Source organism: Cibotium barometz, chromosome 15, assembly GCF_041138505.1.
Source record: "Cibotium barometz isolate CiBa-2024 chromosome 15, ASM4113850v1, whole genome shotgun sequence".
NCBI lineage: Eukaryota > Viridiplantae > Streptophyta > Polypodiopsida > Cyatheales > Cibotiaceae > Cibotium > Cibotium barometz.
The window spans coordinates 57,727,132-57,742,658 of record NC_141060.1 but is presented as its reverse complement, the minus strand read 5'-3'; positions in this window follow the sequence as shown (position 1 = coordinate 57,742,658).

Here is a 15,527-nt window from a genome sequence, read left to right as displayed (position 1 = left end):
TATTCATATTCTAGTATTTATTGGCTTTGCCAATGTCCTTGTACATATCATTTTGGTATGCTTACCTTTTTGATATAGGATCGAACATTATTATTACCCCTTTTGCTATTTTTGTGCACATGCCGTGCAAGCTCTCTATTTTTTGCTAGCCTTAGGCTATTTTTGTAAGCCTTGAGCTATTTTTGTAAGGGAGCTAATTTTGTAAAGGGGTACCGTAAATAATCAATTAAAAAAATGGGTGAGAAGGTACGAGAGCCTCTTCTCATGCCAAGGGAGATTCAACCCAATACTCTTGTTGATGGTTATTTTCCATTCTTGTCAATTATTTGTTTATGCTATGTTTTTGTTGTTAATTTGTGAGCGGTCTTGAGCTAATGCATTTTAAGTGTATGAGTTTGTTAAATCTCTTCTCAAGTGGTACAAAGATCCTAATAGTGCTATCAGATCTTGGGTAACCACTCATGGGAAGACTATGATTTCTCTTGAAGACATTTAGTTGCAGTTGATGTTGTAGTTGGAGAGAAGCAATCAACAAATTGGAGCTTTTATGGAAGGGCCAAGACCTCAGTTTCAAGGCTAACTAAAGTGGTCAAAATCAACTCCAAAAGGGCCAAGACCTTAGTTTCATGGCTAACTAAAGTGGTCAAAATCAACTCCAAAAGGGTCAACTAAAGCTTAAACAAAGCCTCAACTAAGTGGGTTTTGCAGCAACACTTATATTCTTTTTCTTAATCAAGCTTCAAAGTAAGCCCAAAGTCAAAAATGAAAAAATCTAGTTGGCGGGTTGGTCTAAAGCTCTGCAAATATGCAAACTGCTCTGGATTGAAGATCTGCTCCGTTGGATGCGTTCAGCTTGGCCTCTTGCTTAGAAAGTACTTCACACTTGCATACTTTCGTCAAGGATTGGAGATTTTGAATTTGCAATGGTGGAGGTGAACTTGTAAGATCAATGGCTTACAAAAATCCTATTTCTTTCCATGCACAAAAAGCCTAAAAGCTAAGCTGTGGTTCATGTGCGGAGCCTTCTAAGTCAAAAACCCTTCAAAATCAGCCCAAATTCATCCAAATTTGGCCTGGCTTCAAACTAAACATATTCTCAGTTTTTGTATCCATTTCACTCAAAAAATTACAGCATCTCAAAATTGCATGATTTTCAAATTTGGTTTAAAAAAAGACTTTCCGAAGCCAGTAATTTACCAAAAAGTGGTTAAATCACCTCCGAATCGAATTGTGTTTGACGTGTGGTCTTTCCCCACATTTTTCTTAGAAAATTCAGAGCTTCCACACAAAAATTGAGAGTTCAGACTTTACGATGGTGTGGTCCTAGGTTTAGTATTACTTGATGGATCGGCTACCATTTGGTGATGGATTCATCTCTACGTCAAATTCCACAAAGTTTCGGACTTACTTCAAATTTTGAACAGGACAATAAGTATTACTTTTCGCAATTATTTTCCATTTGCTTATCGTAAACATTATCAATTTGTGTATTTTATTATTATTATTATTATTCTTATTCATACACCATGGAAAATCCACAACTCGGAACAATCATAGAGCAACTTCAATCTATTCAAGCTCAACTTAACCAAGAAACAACTAAAAGAATGGAATTGGAGGAAATAGTCAACAGCAAGAAACGTGAACGAAGGGTTGAGCCTCAACTGGACATTCGTCGTACCATCCAAGAGACTTTTCGAGAGCAAGAAGAAAGAAAAGGCAAGAAGATTAGTTGAAAAGCATTCACTTTTCAAAATTTTGATGGTAAGAAGGAACCAAAGATTGTATTGTCATGGCTTAGTCAACTTGATGACTATTTTTTTGGGAAAGAATTTTCTGAGAGGGACAAAGTTAAATGTGCTACCAATTCATTGAAAGTGCATCTCTATGGTGAAATGCCATTAAGCAAGGACGGGATAGGCCAAGGATTTGGAAGGAATTTTAAAATCTCATGAAACAAAATTTTCTTCCACCTCAATACAAAGCCAGGGCGTGTCAACAATGGGATATACTACGCCAACTTGATAAAGAAACTATATAGATGTATGTGGATAAATTTTGGCAAACACTTATCCAACTTCAAGCCATTGAAAGAGTGCAATCGAAGGACCAAAAGCGGAAATTCATTATCGGATTGAAGCCTACACTTAGGGCAGAGATCAACATGTTTTAACCACACTCTCTATCTATGGCTATCTCTTTAGCCCATAATTGTGAGTGAAAGAATGGAGCCCCAAAGGAGAACAAACCACTAAATGAGTCTCATACTTAACAGATTTAAAAAGTTTGGTAATTATCGTAAGTTTGACAGGAATGCCAATGCGAATAGAAGCATAGCTTCTAACAGTGACAAACAAGGTGCCAACAAGAAGAAGAAGAAGAGTGAAGATGTGAAGCCAAAGCAAATTTTCGTACCTAAAATCACGAGATGCTACAATTGTGGACAACGATGACACATTGCAATCGATTTCCCGGAGGAAAAGAAGCAGCCCACCGCTTGAGTCAACATGATTGATGGTGAAGACGATGAGGATGACAATGACTTTTCTCTACAAGAGGGTAATTCTGAACAAGAAGAGGAATACGATGATCAAGGTATGCCTAAACCCATTAAAAATAAAGTATCTCTTCATATGCTTCTTAAAATGAAAGGTAGAATTAAGGGTAAGGAAGTAAACATATTGCATGATGATGGTAGTACACACGATTTTATTTTCGAAAAGCTTGTGTGTGATCTTAAATTAGATGTTGTTCCTTCTAAGTACAAGATTAAAACTGCATTTCAAGAAACTAAATACCATTGCACTCAAGAAGTGAAAGATGTACTACTATCCATTGCACCTTACGAGCAACCCCACACATTTCTGGTTGCACCTTTGCATTCATATGATGTTATTCTTGTTGGTATGCCATGGAGACATGAGCACAACCCATGCATTGATTACAACTCTCATGATTTATCATTTAATTTCAATGGTGAGCATGTCTGTCTTAAAGGATTAAGGGAATCTAGTGGATGTGCAATCCTTAGCCACACCCAGGCTAAGCGAGCCATGAGGAAAAAGGAGAAGGCTTATTTAGTCTTGGTTTACGAGCTTACTGCTTCTAAACCAACTCCTAAGGACTCATCGCATGAACAATTCATTTCATAATTTTTAAATTGTTTCATGAATGAGCTACCACCAGGTTTACCTAATTTGAGACCAGAAGACCATAGGATAGACATTATTCTCGGTAGCATCCCACCTTGTAGAGCTCCTTATATAGGGTGAACTTTTTAGAGCAAAAAGAGATTAAGAATCAGATAGAGGACTTACTTGATATAAAATTTATCAGGCCTAGTAGTTCACCATACGGAGCACCCGTTCACCTTGTCAAAAAGAAGAATGGAACGTTTTGCATGTGTATAGACTACCAAGCTTTGAATAAGAATACTGTTAAGAATAGGTATCCTATACCCTGTGTAGATGATCTCTTAGACACGTTAAAAGGAGCTATGATATTTTCCAAGATTGACCTTAAATCAGGCTATCATCAAGTTAGAATGGCCGAAGAGGATGTTTACAAGACTGCCTTTTGCATGCAAATGGGTTATTATGAGTTTTTAGTAATGCCATTCAGACTTACTAATGCTCTAGCTACATTTAGTCGTATGATGAACCGTATATTCTTGAAGCATCAAAATTTTGTGGTTGTCTTCTTTGATGATATTTTAGTCTTTAGCAAAGATGAAGACAAGCACAAATATCATTTAGAGAAAGTGTTCAACCTTTTGAAGGAGAACAACTTTATGCCAATCCAGACAAGAGTGATTTCTTCCAAAGAGAGATGGAATACCTTGGGCACATCGTGTCTGCTGAAAAAATTTGTGTTGACCCTAAGAAGATAGAGACCATTAGAACTTGGGCAAGACCAAAGGACATTCATGAATTAAGATCTTTTCTTGGATTGTGTTCATATCATAGGAGATTTGTGAAAAACTTTGCTTATTACAAAGCCTATTATTTGACTGAACTCTTAAAAAAGGCCAAGGTTTTTCATTGGACTGACATGCATGAAAAATCTTTTAATGCTCTTAAAGTACACACATATGCACCTGTATTGACACTACCTGATTTTCTTAGACCATTCGTTGTATTAGTCAGTGATGCTAGTGGATATGGAATTGGTGCTATAATTATGCAAGACAATCATCCCATTGCCTTCAAGAGTAAGAAATTGAAATCGTCTGAGATTAATTATAGCACTTATGACAAAGAACTGATTGCTATCATGCATGCATTATAAATTTAGAAGCATTTTCTCATGGGTTTAGAATTTATTATTAAAACTCATCAAAGCACCAAGCACTTTCTTTCACAACCTTTGATTTTGGATAAACATATTAAGTGGACATCTTTTATTCAAAGTTTTTAGCTAGCTATTCAATACACTCCTAGATGCAAAAATGTTGTTGCTGATGCTTTGAGTAGGAGACCTAGCATTAATAACATATCTGTTATTGAGGGTATTTCATTTGATAACGTGAAAGGAACCTATGAAAATGATTCTAGTTTTTCTAATGCATATAACAAAATGAAGGATAATGATTGGTTGTCGCATTTAGATTACTCATCTGATGATGGATTTCTGTTCTTTCAAAAGAAATTGTGTATCGCTTGACCATTTAGGCGAGTCATCATTGAAGCATCTCATCAACCTTCTTATGTGTTGGACATAGAGGTGTCTCTTCTACTTTTCAAATTGTTACTAGAGATTTCTTTTGGCCTAACATGTGTCATGACATTGCAAAGTTTGTTTCTGAATGTGTTATATGTCAAAAGATAAAATAAAGGAAAGAAATTTGGATTGCTTCTGCCTTTACCCATTCCCAATGAACCTTGGAACAAATAAGCATGGATTTCATTTCTAGTTTTCCTTTGACTGCTAGCAAGAATGACATGATTTGGACTATTGTTGATAGATTTAGCAAGCAGGCTTATTTCATTCCTTACAAAAAGACATTAACTGCTTATCAAGCTGCACATATTTTCATTAAACAACTCTTTGTGCATCATGGATTACCTAAGATTATTGTCTCTGATAGAGATAGAAAGATTTGTAGTGATTTTTGGACTACATTGTTTGACAATCTTGGTATAAAACTTGATCTTTCTACTGCTTTCTATCCTGAGTCAAATGGTCAAATTGAAGTTACAAATAGTACCATTCTTGATTTGCATAGATCCTATGTTTCATCTCAGCCTAAGCAATAAGACAAGTATTTACACATTTTGCATTTTGCATATAACAATTGTCCTCACACTGCTACCAAGAAAGCACCTTTTGAGATAGTCTATGGAAAGGCATTGCCAACTCCTACGACTCATCTTTCACATTCTATAGAGGCTGCAGACTTATTTGTTAGAGATTTGAACAAATCCATAGTTTAGTGAAAGAGAACATTCAAAAAGCTCAAGAAAAGTCATGAAATATGTGAATCGTAAATGCAAGCATGTCATCTTCAATGAAGGCGACTATATACTTCTTCGCATTGAGAAAAGGAGACTCAAGTCTGTAGAGACCAACCCTGTAGTTAAGCTAGCTCCTAGATTTCATGGACCTTTCAAGATCATTATAAATATTAATGACAATGCCTTTACATTAGAGCTAATTGGCATATTAACAATTCTTTCCATGTTAGTCTTTTGAGACCATTCAAGGGACATCTACCTTCTCATCCTTTGTTAGAGAACCTCCCGAATTAGTAGATGAAGAAGAACGTCTAGACCACTACACGCACTGGCAACACTTATGTTGAGTGTCTTGTGACCTTTAAGAACCAACCTATTGAAAATGCTATATGGATGCCTAAGCGGTTTTTCCATTCTTTCCCAGATCTCATCCACTCTTACTAAACACGCAACTGAGGTCAGTACAATCCAAGCAAGAGGGAATGTTAGGATGTGTTCCATGATGTGTGCTTATTTCCTCTATGATCAAATGGGGACGCATGTGTGATCATTACTCACGCATTGGAATGCGGGCGAAACCATTGTTTAATTCCATATGTGTGATGTATACTTATTATCAGGGGTACATTTTGTTTTGGGTTATGCTTGATATCTTTGAGGACCAATGTGTTTAGTCAGCTGTGTGCACTCAATTCAAATGGTCGGGATTAATTTATTAATCAGCTATGTGAGTGCTGACATTTATTTTATGGACATGCGATAATTGAGCGGCAGACATCAGTTCAAAGTGGGGCATGTGTTGGACCGCAACATAGGATCTCCAAGAGCATGTGACACCCATTTAGCATATTCATATTCTAGTATTTATTGGCTTTGCCAATGTCCTTGTACATATCATTTTGGTATGCTTACCTTTTTTATATAGGCTCAAACATTATTATTACCCCTTTTGCTATTTTTATGCACATCTAGTGTAAGCTCTCTATTTTTTTGCAAGCCTTGAGCTATTATTGTAAGGGAGCTAATTTTGTAAAGAGGTACCATAAATAATCAATTAAAAAAAAGAGGGGTGAGAAGGTACGGGAGCCTCTTCTCACGCCAAGGGAGATTCAACCAATACTCTTGTTGATGGTTATTTTCCATGCTTGTTAATTATTTGTTTATGCTATGCTTTTGTTGTTAATTTGTGGAGAGTCTTGAGCTAATGGATTTTAAGCGTATGAGTTTGTTAAATCTCCTCTCAACAAGTGGTACAAAGATCCTGACACTAAGAGTTTGAAACATGAGAGTCATTAGTCATATGAGTTTGTAAAATCTCCTCTCAAGTGGTACAAAGATCCTGACACTAAGAGTTTGAAACATGAGTCATTAGTCATATGAGCAATATGATTTATATGGATATCCAGAAAAGCTTCCAACCATTAACAATGCCTTCTCTTTTGAAGTTATGGTGTAATAATAAAGAGCGAGAAACTTCAGTAACATGTCACACAGACTACCTTTTTAATGTTTCCATTCTGAGGTCCTGCATCGTGTTGCCAAGTATCCTCGTAAAGCTATCGCACCAAGAAACCCAACTCTATCCTCGAATGCAATGCCAAACCCTGAATGTCATTCTATATGGATATCCAAAACAACCTCCAGCCCCATTAACTATGCCTTATTTTTTGAAGCCATGGTGCAATAAGAAAGAACGAGAGAATTCAATAACAAATAACATGTCATGTAGGCCACCTTTTCAATATTTCCATTTTGAGATTCTACATCGTGTTGCCAAAGTATCCTCATAAACCTGTTGCCACCAAGTAAGTGTGAATATTGCCTAGGGGACATAGTAGATCTCACAACCTTATTCTCCTTGGAAGTTTGAGTCCCCATAAGTTCTCATTTGTAAGGAAATTCTCAACTTTAGAAGGACTTATCCGATTGGATAAGGGGAATAATCTAAGAGCCTAACACAACAACACTTGAAAAGGAGACCTCAAGAGGAAGAGGATGTCATGCCACATTGAGCACTCTCCTTTCATACCCAAGACCAAGGGATTGAAAGTGCCCATGAACAAGCTAGGACACTACTAATAGCGAGTGACAAAAGACGACAAGACCAAGACTTAAGACCCAAGCCAAAAATGCCCATGAACAAGCTAGGACACAACGAGTTATAAAAACAATAATTGCTTTTATTTTCTTCAAAAAAATATTTAAAAACCACATTTTTGAAAAATTTCAAGGTAATGAGTGCTTTTTAAAGAAAAGAGCTAGTCAAATGTCCTTAGTGGTGTGAACACACTAGGTGTGAGCACCCTCTTATTTAGGGTCAAAAGATAAAGGCCTTGGTGCCTATAAGAGCATTGTACATGGTAGAAGTATTATCATAATGCAAGGTTGCATGCCAATCATGGTTAGGCAGTCAAGAGGGTAAGGGCAAGAAACACATCAAGCAATAAAGAAAAGGAGTTCCAACACCAAGATTATATGGCTTGTTGTTGTAATGGAGTGGGGGACAACGAAGGTAGTTCATGTGTTCCTACAACACTAACATGGACCACAAATTGAGAATATGCACAACAATCATAAATGCTCCAACAGTGAGGCCTTGTCCACGTGGCCATCTCAAAAGGGAACAAATCTAATGAAGACAGAGGTATGGAAGATAGTTGCAGAGGAGCAAGATGCTAGATGGTTGCAAATAACAAAGTACAGGGCGAGGTGTCAGAGGTTGTAGCAAAGAGGATTGACTGTGCATTGTTATTCTCATGCACAATTGTGGCTCAAAGGGTGATTAAAAAACTCAAGTAGAGATCTTTGTAATGGAGACAAGGAATTCTACCATTAGAGGTGAGAGATATGATGTCGCTATTTTGCAAGACACCCAATTTGAACTTGCCAAGACTTTTAGATTAGGGTAGCTAAGGGATGTGCATTTATAGCATGTGAGTATCTGTACTTAGTGTATCTTTGAGTCTTTGGTCTTAATGTCATTAACAATGTGTTTACACACCATTCCTACCTCAAAAAGGAAGACCTTGTAGGAATATTGTCTGCTGTAGGTTTTACATCCACTAAGTTTTTTGGATGTCTAACTCTAGGTTGGTGTGCATATATATATATATATATATATATATATACCATCATAAGGCCAGATGAGCCCTTTTTGCTTGTGAGCTCACTACACTCACTTAGCTTGTGTGTTTTACGGGTTCTTCTGCTATGTCACTCGTATTGGCTTCCATGGGAAGTTATTCTTCTCAGGTATTTTAGCTAGGGGTTATGGCCTGCTTGCCCTATTATTGTTGATTAATTATGTACCTTTTGTGATATTGACCCTTGTGAAAACCATCTGATGGGTTCTTGGTTATGGCATATGCATGTTGAAGGTATTTGAACCATTCATTGTCAGAGATGTGTGGTTCACTTCATAAACTGTTTATCCATACTAAAAACCTGCATGCACTATCTTTTGTTATCATTTTTATTTTTTGATGTTAAATACTGCACATGCATGTTGTAGATTTTTTTATCTCGACCTTCACAAAATATTATGAATGGGTACGCTTAATGTTGGGCTTTTTTGACGACTTTGTTGATGAACTGTCTAACCCCTATTTTTGTAATTATGTTTGAATTACATAACCAAAATGGTTTGCACTTTGGATTAACCTTTCTACGCCTTCTGATAAATTAATGATCAGGCTTTATTGGAAAGGGTCTGAGAAGGCTTGTATTGGCTGAGTATTAAATCGAGCTTGCTGGTTTAGATAATTTGTTTGGATTTTTTCTGTGCTAAATTTCCACATGTTGTGGTTTTATGGATTAGTACTTTTGCTAGTTTCTATAGATTTCTCTGGATATGTGTGCTCTTAATTCTGTCTACTGGTTAAATGTGTAATAGCTTATGGTTTTGGCTCTGCTGTTTGTGTTGACCAAACATTTTGATGTATATTTATTTTTGGGTTTCATTTTTTGTGGCTTGATATGTGTAAATGGTGCTATGGTCTTTAGTATGTATATATTTGTTTCCATTACTTAAAAGTGATTGAATTGATATTTTGGATTATAGCTCCATTCTAGTTTGGATATATTGGCACTTTGTATGTTGATACCTTCTAGGTTACTTACTTCGGAGGCTTATGCTAGTTTGATCGATAGGATGCATTTTGATGCCTATCTACATTACTAATGACTTGCATAGGTATTAGGGCATAGGTATGAAGACTGATATGACTATCCACTTTGTGGATTGTTATGCATTTCTTATGGAAGATCACATTATTGGCCCACGGGTGATCTGAATTTTGGAATGGATTGACGATTGGATTATTCTGGGACTAATTGACCCAACTTTAGTTTAAACTTTGGGGTACTTGAGTGACATCTATAACACGTGGTAGGGCCTAAGACACTTGTAAGACACACACAGGCTAACTATCTGTTTGTCTATTTTGGATGGATGCAGGTAGCAGGTCTACCCTCTCAAATATCTCGTAGTCTAAGCTCTTGGACACATGGTGTACTACTTGAGAGATTGTCTCATAATATTGATAACATGATTATTGTAGCAATACTCTTGTTTTATAATCATGTTAAACATTTCATTTATCAAGACTATTTGGCTTCTCGAAATCTTTGGGTTTGTCTATAGATATGTTATCTGTATATTTCGAAACACACACACACACACATACACATAATGTATATGTATATATATATATATATATATATATATATATATATATATATATATATATATATATATATATATATGTATGTATGTATGTATGTATGTATGTATGTATACATACATATATGTATGTATGTATGTATGTTTACATATATATATATATATATGTATGTATATATATGTATGTATGTATATATATATATATATGTGTGTATATATATATATGTATATATATTGTATGTATGTATGTATATGTATGTATATATATATATGTATGTATGTATGTATGTATGTACATACATTGATGTACATGTATGTATGTATATATACATGTATGTATGTATGTATATATATCCCAAATGTTATTCACTCCTTAGCGACCCATATATAGCTCCATATCTTGATCAATTAGGACTAGAAGAGTTCTGTAAACTACGACCTTCTTGGTCACTAGATGTTTCACTAGTATTGGAGTACATTCACACATACCAAAAGGTTTTCCATACAGGTACTATCACTCTTAGGAACATCACAAAAAAGGAGGTAGCATTAATAGACACCTTGATTAGAGAAGCACTACATTTTTCATTAATAGACACCTTGATTAGAGAAGCACCACATTTTTCATTTAACAAATTGTAAATTCTCAGTCTATAAGAATCTCAAGGAGAACCTAAAGGATGTTTGTGATTATTTCAAGAAAGATAATAGAGGTCTTGAACTATCACAACCATCACATGTAATGACTTAGAGCTCCGTGCTCATGTCCTCACACTAGTCACAGCCCAAAAGTACCTAGATCAAATGACTTGTATTACTTTAAGCATGCTTTGTAAATTGATCAAAGGAGGAATTTAGAACTAGGCTAGCTATTTCACCACAAAGCTTCAGGAGTGTTGCTATAGCAACACAAGAAAGGTAAATTGTGTCTACATGCTCACTCGAATTCTATACCATGGAGTAGGAAAGGAATTGACACAAAATGAGCCTCTACATCAATAGCCAACTCCTTTCCTCCATGATTACATAGGTTGTACAACTCTACTTAACATGGGAAGCCAATCACCAAAAGTTTTTTGGCCCACCATCCATAACCTCTACATTGGCCACCACTTCTACATCTGGTACCCAAGTGCCCACCCCCATACATCATCACCATCACCATTAATTATCAATCTTCATAGGCCAAGATTCCTAAAACCATCAGCCCCACAATCATTGATAGTTGTCACTCTATCCACATCATATTACATAAAATTCTCTATGAAGGACACCTTCTATGAGGTGTTCTATATGAATGTTATTGCACTAGATCACCATCTTCATCAAGCCCACCATTCATAGAGAAAATGTTGGTGACCTTACCCATGATTAGCCCTATTGTTAATAATATGACTGCATTTACTTCTGCTTTGTCATTCTTCATCCAAAGGCATTCACACTCGCAAGACAACTCCATCCAAAACCTTGCCACTAACATGCCAAAAACATGTGAAGCACATGAGAATTGGATTCAACTACTCACTCAAGTTGCTTCTACATCTTGTGACCTTGTAGAGGAACAATGAAAAGAGTCTTCCAACAAGGATCAACATATTGTGGTCCTTGAAGCCGAATTAGAGATTTCAAAGAGCTCTCTAGCTACAACACCTCAAGGAAAGGTGAATCTTCAATCAAAACTCACAACACTACTATAACAAATGGAGAAGTTGCATGCTCAAAAGGAAAGGCTAGAGTTGTAAAACAAGTTACTACAGGAAAATGTGGAGAAACCAAAGCTAATTATACACATGTGATGTAGTGTGCAAAAAATAGAGAAAAGGAGTATCAAAGGTACTTAGAGAACATCAATAGCAAATATTTGAGATGTTTCAAGAGCATAATACATCACAATCCACACCTCAAGATGACAAAACAAAGCGCAAGATGGATATAGTTTGTTAATACCATTTAATTTGGATTCATTTTCATATGGAAACTCGTACACTATCACTTGTAGTAACCCTCTTCTCTAAAACACTAACACTCTTTACATTAGACTTCGATTTACTCATCCTCACCCTCAACATAGTACTATGTCATTTTTGGTCACACACGGAAGTGTTCTTCTTTGACATCAACAAAGGCCCCACATTTCATCAACAATATGATAAAGTCAAACATTTCCATGGTTACATATCTTGTAGGGCTTATACCACTTGTTTGCGATTCTTTGATTTACTCATCCTCACCCCTCAACATGGTACTAGGTCATTTTTGGTCAAACGAGGAAGAGATACTCTTTGACATCAACAAAGGCCCCACATTTCATCAACAATATGATAAAGTCATACACTTGCATGGTCACAACTTCGTTACCTTTGAGGACATGGTAGAAACATGGTTTTCACATCACAACCCTTGGATGACGAAAAATGGCAACTTCCTCACCCCTCAAGGATTTATTAACAACTTCAGGTTATATGACATTTCTCGTGCCATTGGTGATTCGAGGACGGGATCACCTTCAAAAAGGGGGATATGTTAACCCATGCAGTGATAAACATGGGGTTTAAACAATATATTTTTATTCATTTTAGCCCTAATTCCACTCATAAATTCAATATAAATGTATTGGTTGCCTTTGCAATTTTTTTGTTTGTAAGCAAAGCCGGATCTATAAGGCTACTTACTATGTGCTTCATTGTCCAAGGAGAAGAGTTACTAGGGTAGAGCTCGAATCTTTGTTTTGGGCACTCTAGGGTGAACACATTTGCTCTAAGTGTGGACACATCAAAGTTGTATATAAGTCAATTTCCTCTCATGGTGAGACAACACACTCTTCAATTAGTCTATTGAGCTCTTGCTTTTCTTAAGTTTATGCATGCTTATTCTAAACCCACTTATTATTTTCTTCTACACATGCTTAGAATAGGAGTAGAGACGGTGTGAGAGGGCCCTTCACCAACTCCTCTTTATTCGAAGTTGGTGTGGTGTGGGTGACGTAAGAATTCTTGGAGACTCCCCAAGCTTGACAAACTTGGAGGTTAGTGGAAGAATAAGTTTGACATTGGACAACACCCAATGACATACAAGCACAAGTGGCTTCTAACTCCTTGCAATTAGGCTTTCCACTCACTCAATTGTTGGTGGATGGTTATTTACTATTTCTAAAAGAACTTATCTAGGATTAGAGGAGAGAAAGTGCAATGCTCTAATACCAATTTGATGAAATGGGTCCACCTATTAACTAATTGAGAAATTAGCATTACTTTATGATTACAACATTGCATCATAGCATTACTCTAATTGATTGAGAAATTAGCATTACTTTATGATTACAACATTACATCATAACTAGAGAAGAGATTATGGTTAAAAAAACTTACAGTTCAATGATAAGCTATAACCATGATGTAGAATAGCTTGGGTTTGGGGTTGATTAAATATCCCTCAAAAGGAATGCGAACGACCTCCCTTGGGACCCTTTGGATATACACACACCTCTTCATATACCTTTTATACATCTTCATATCCCTTCAACAACAACTCTTTATATCCTTTATCTCATTTTTTAATAGTCCCGTATATGAATCTTAGTGGTATAAGCCTAAAAGGAATGCGAACGACCTCCCTTGGGACCCTTTGGATATACACACACCTCTTCATATACCTTTTCTACATCTTAATATCCCTTCCACAACAACTCTTTATATCCTTTATCTCATTTTTTAATAGTCCCATATATGAATCTTAGTGGTATAAGCCTATAATGTTCTAACATCTAAACAAATAGAGAGTGTGTACTTGCTAACTAAGTGAATATTATCCTTCAATGGCCGTGTATCCACTATTGCCTATGTGTATACCTATGTGTACACCCTCTCTAATTTCCATGTGTGCATACCACTAAGCCACATATCCACCTTTATATAACATAATATGTATGTGTCTCTTACCCACATGTACTAGAGTCCAACATACCTCCCAGCTTCTATACTACCCTCCAATTCCTTCCATCCTCGTGGCATAAACATAGTGTACCGGCATGTTACACCTTGCACGTGAAGCATAGAAATATATACCCTATCTCTTAGGCAATCCATTCCAAGATCATACCATTCTAGTGATGAGGAGCAATCTATTAGACTTCTGTGGGGAGATGAGGGGAAAATACAAGGGTCAATATGTGTGAGCTATACACCTAGCTAGTTGATAAAACCACATTAACATGACATTTATATATGCAGTCATTCCATTTTCTAACTTTTATAACCACACTAAGCACATTATGATCTACTTGAGACTATAACATGTGTTACCTGGTTTTTATAACATGCACCTAGCTAGTTGATAAAACCACATTAACATGACCTTTATATATGCAGTCATTCCATTTTGTAAATTTTATAACCGTGACTAAGAACTTCATGATTCATAATTATGGGATCTACTTGAGACTATAACATGTGTGTTACTGGCTAAGATGGTGTTTATGTATACATAGAATCTATGGTAGCATCACAATCTCATTAGTGCCTCCCTTGACATTCCATGGGTACTTGACATTGTAAATATGAGGCCATGTATATAGGTCACTTTTACTAATGATAAAGTGAATCCAATTAATCACAATTGATTTTAACTCTCCTTGCTCTTCTAGTTAATAGCTTGCATGATTTTCCATCTTTCTCTCTTGCATGCTTGTGGATTGTGGGTATTTTCTTTGAGGTGTTTCTTGGTCTTTAATCTTCCTCCATCTTTGTCACTCCTGTGGCTAGCTCTCTCTCCATATCCTCCATCTTTGGCCATGTATATAAGTCACTCTTGGTGTTGATCTCCCTCCATCTCTATCACTCTTGTGGGGCTGGCTCTCTCTCTATCTCCTCCATCTTACAAGTACCATTGACATTGTAAATATGAGGCCATGTATATGAGTCACTTTTATTGACATTGTAAATATGAGACCACATATATCAGTCACTTTTACTAATGAGAAAGTGAATCCCATTAATCACAATTGAGTATTAATTCTTCTTGATCTTCTAGTTAATAGCTTGCATGATTTTCCTTCTTTCTCTCTTGCATGCTTGTGGATTATGGGTGTTTTCTTTAATGTGTTGCTTGGTGTTTTATCTCCCTCCATCTATGTCACTCTTTGGCTAGCTCTCTCTCCATCTCCCCAATATTACAAGTACCATTGGCATTGAGGTGGAGTTAATGAGCTCTTCCATAGCTTCTTCCCTTTTTGCTCACTACCCACTTTTGCAAGGAACCATTGACACCCTTTGGATGCTTAAATGTATAAGAGCTGACAAAATCCATGGCTCACTATGGCTAGGACAAAGAAGTTTGATAGAGACAACTATCTGTAAACATACACTCATATATGGCTTTTTTAAACCATGCATATT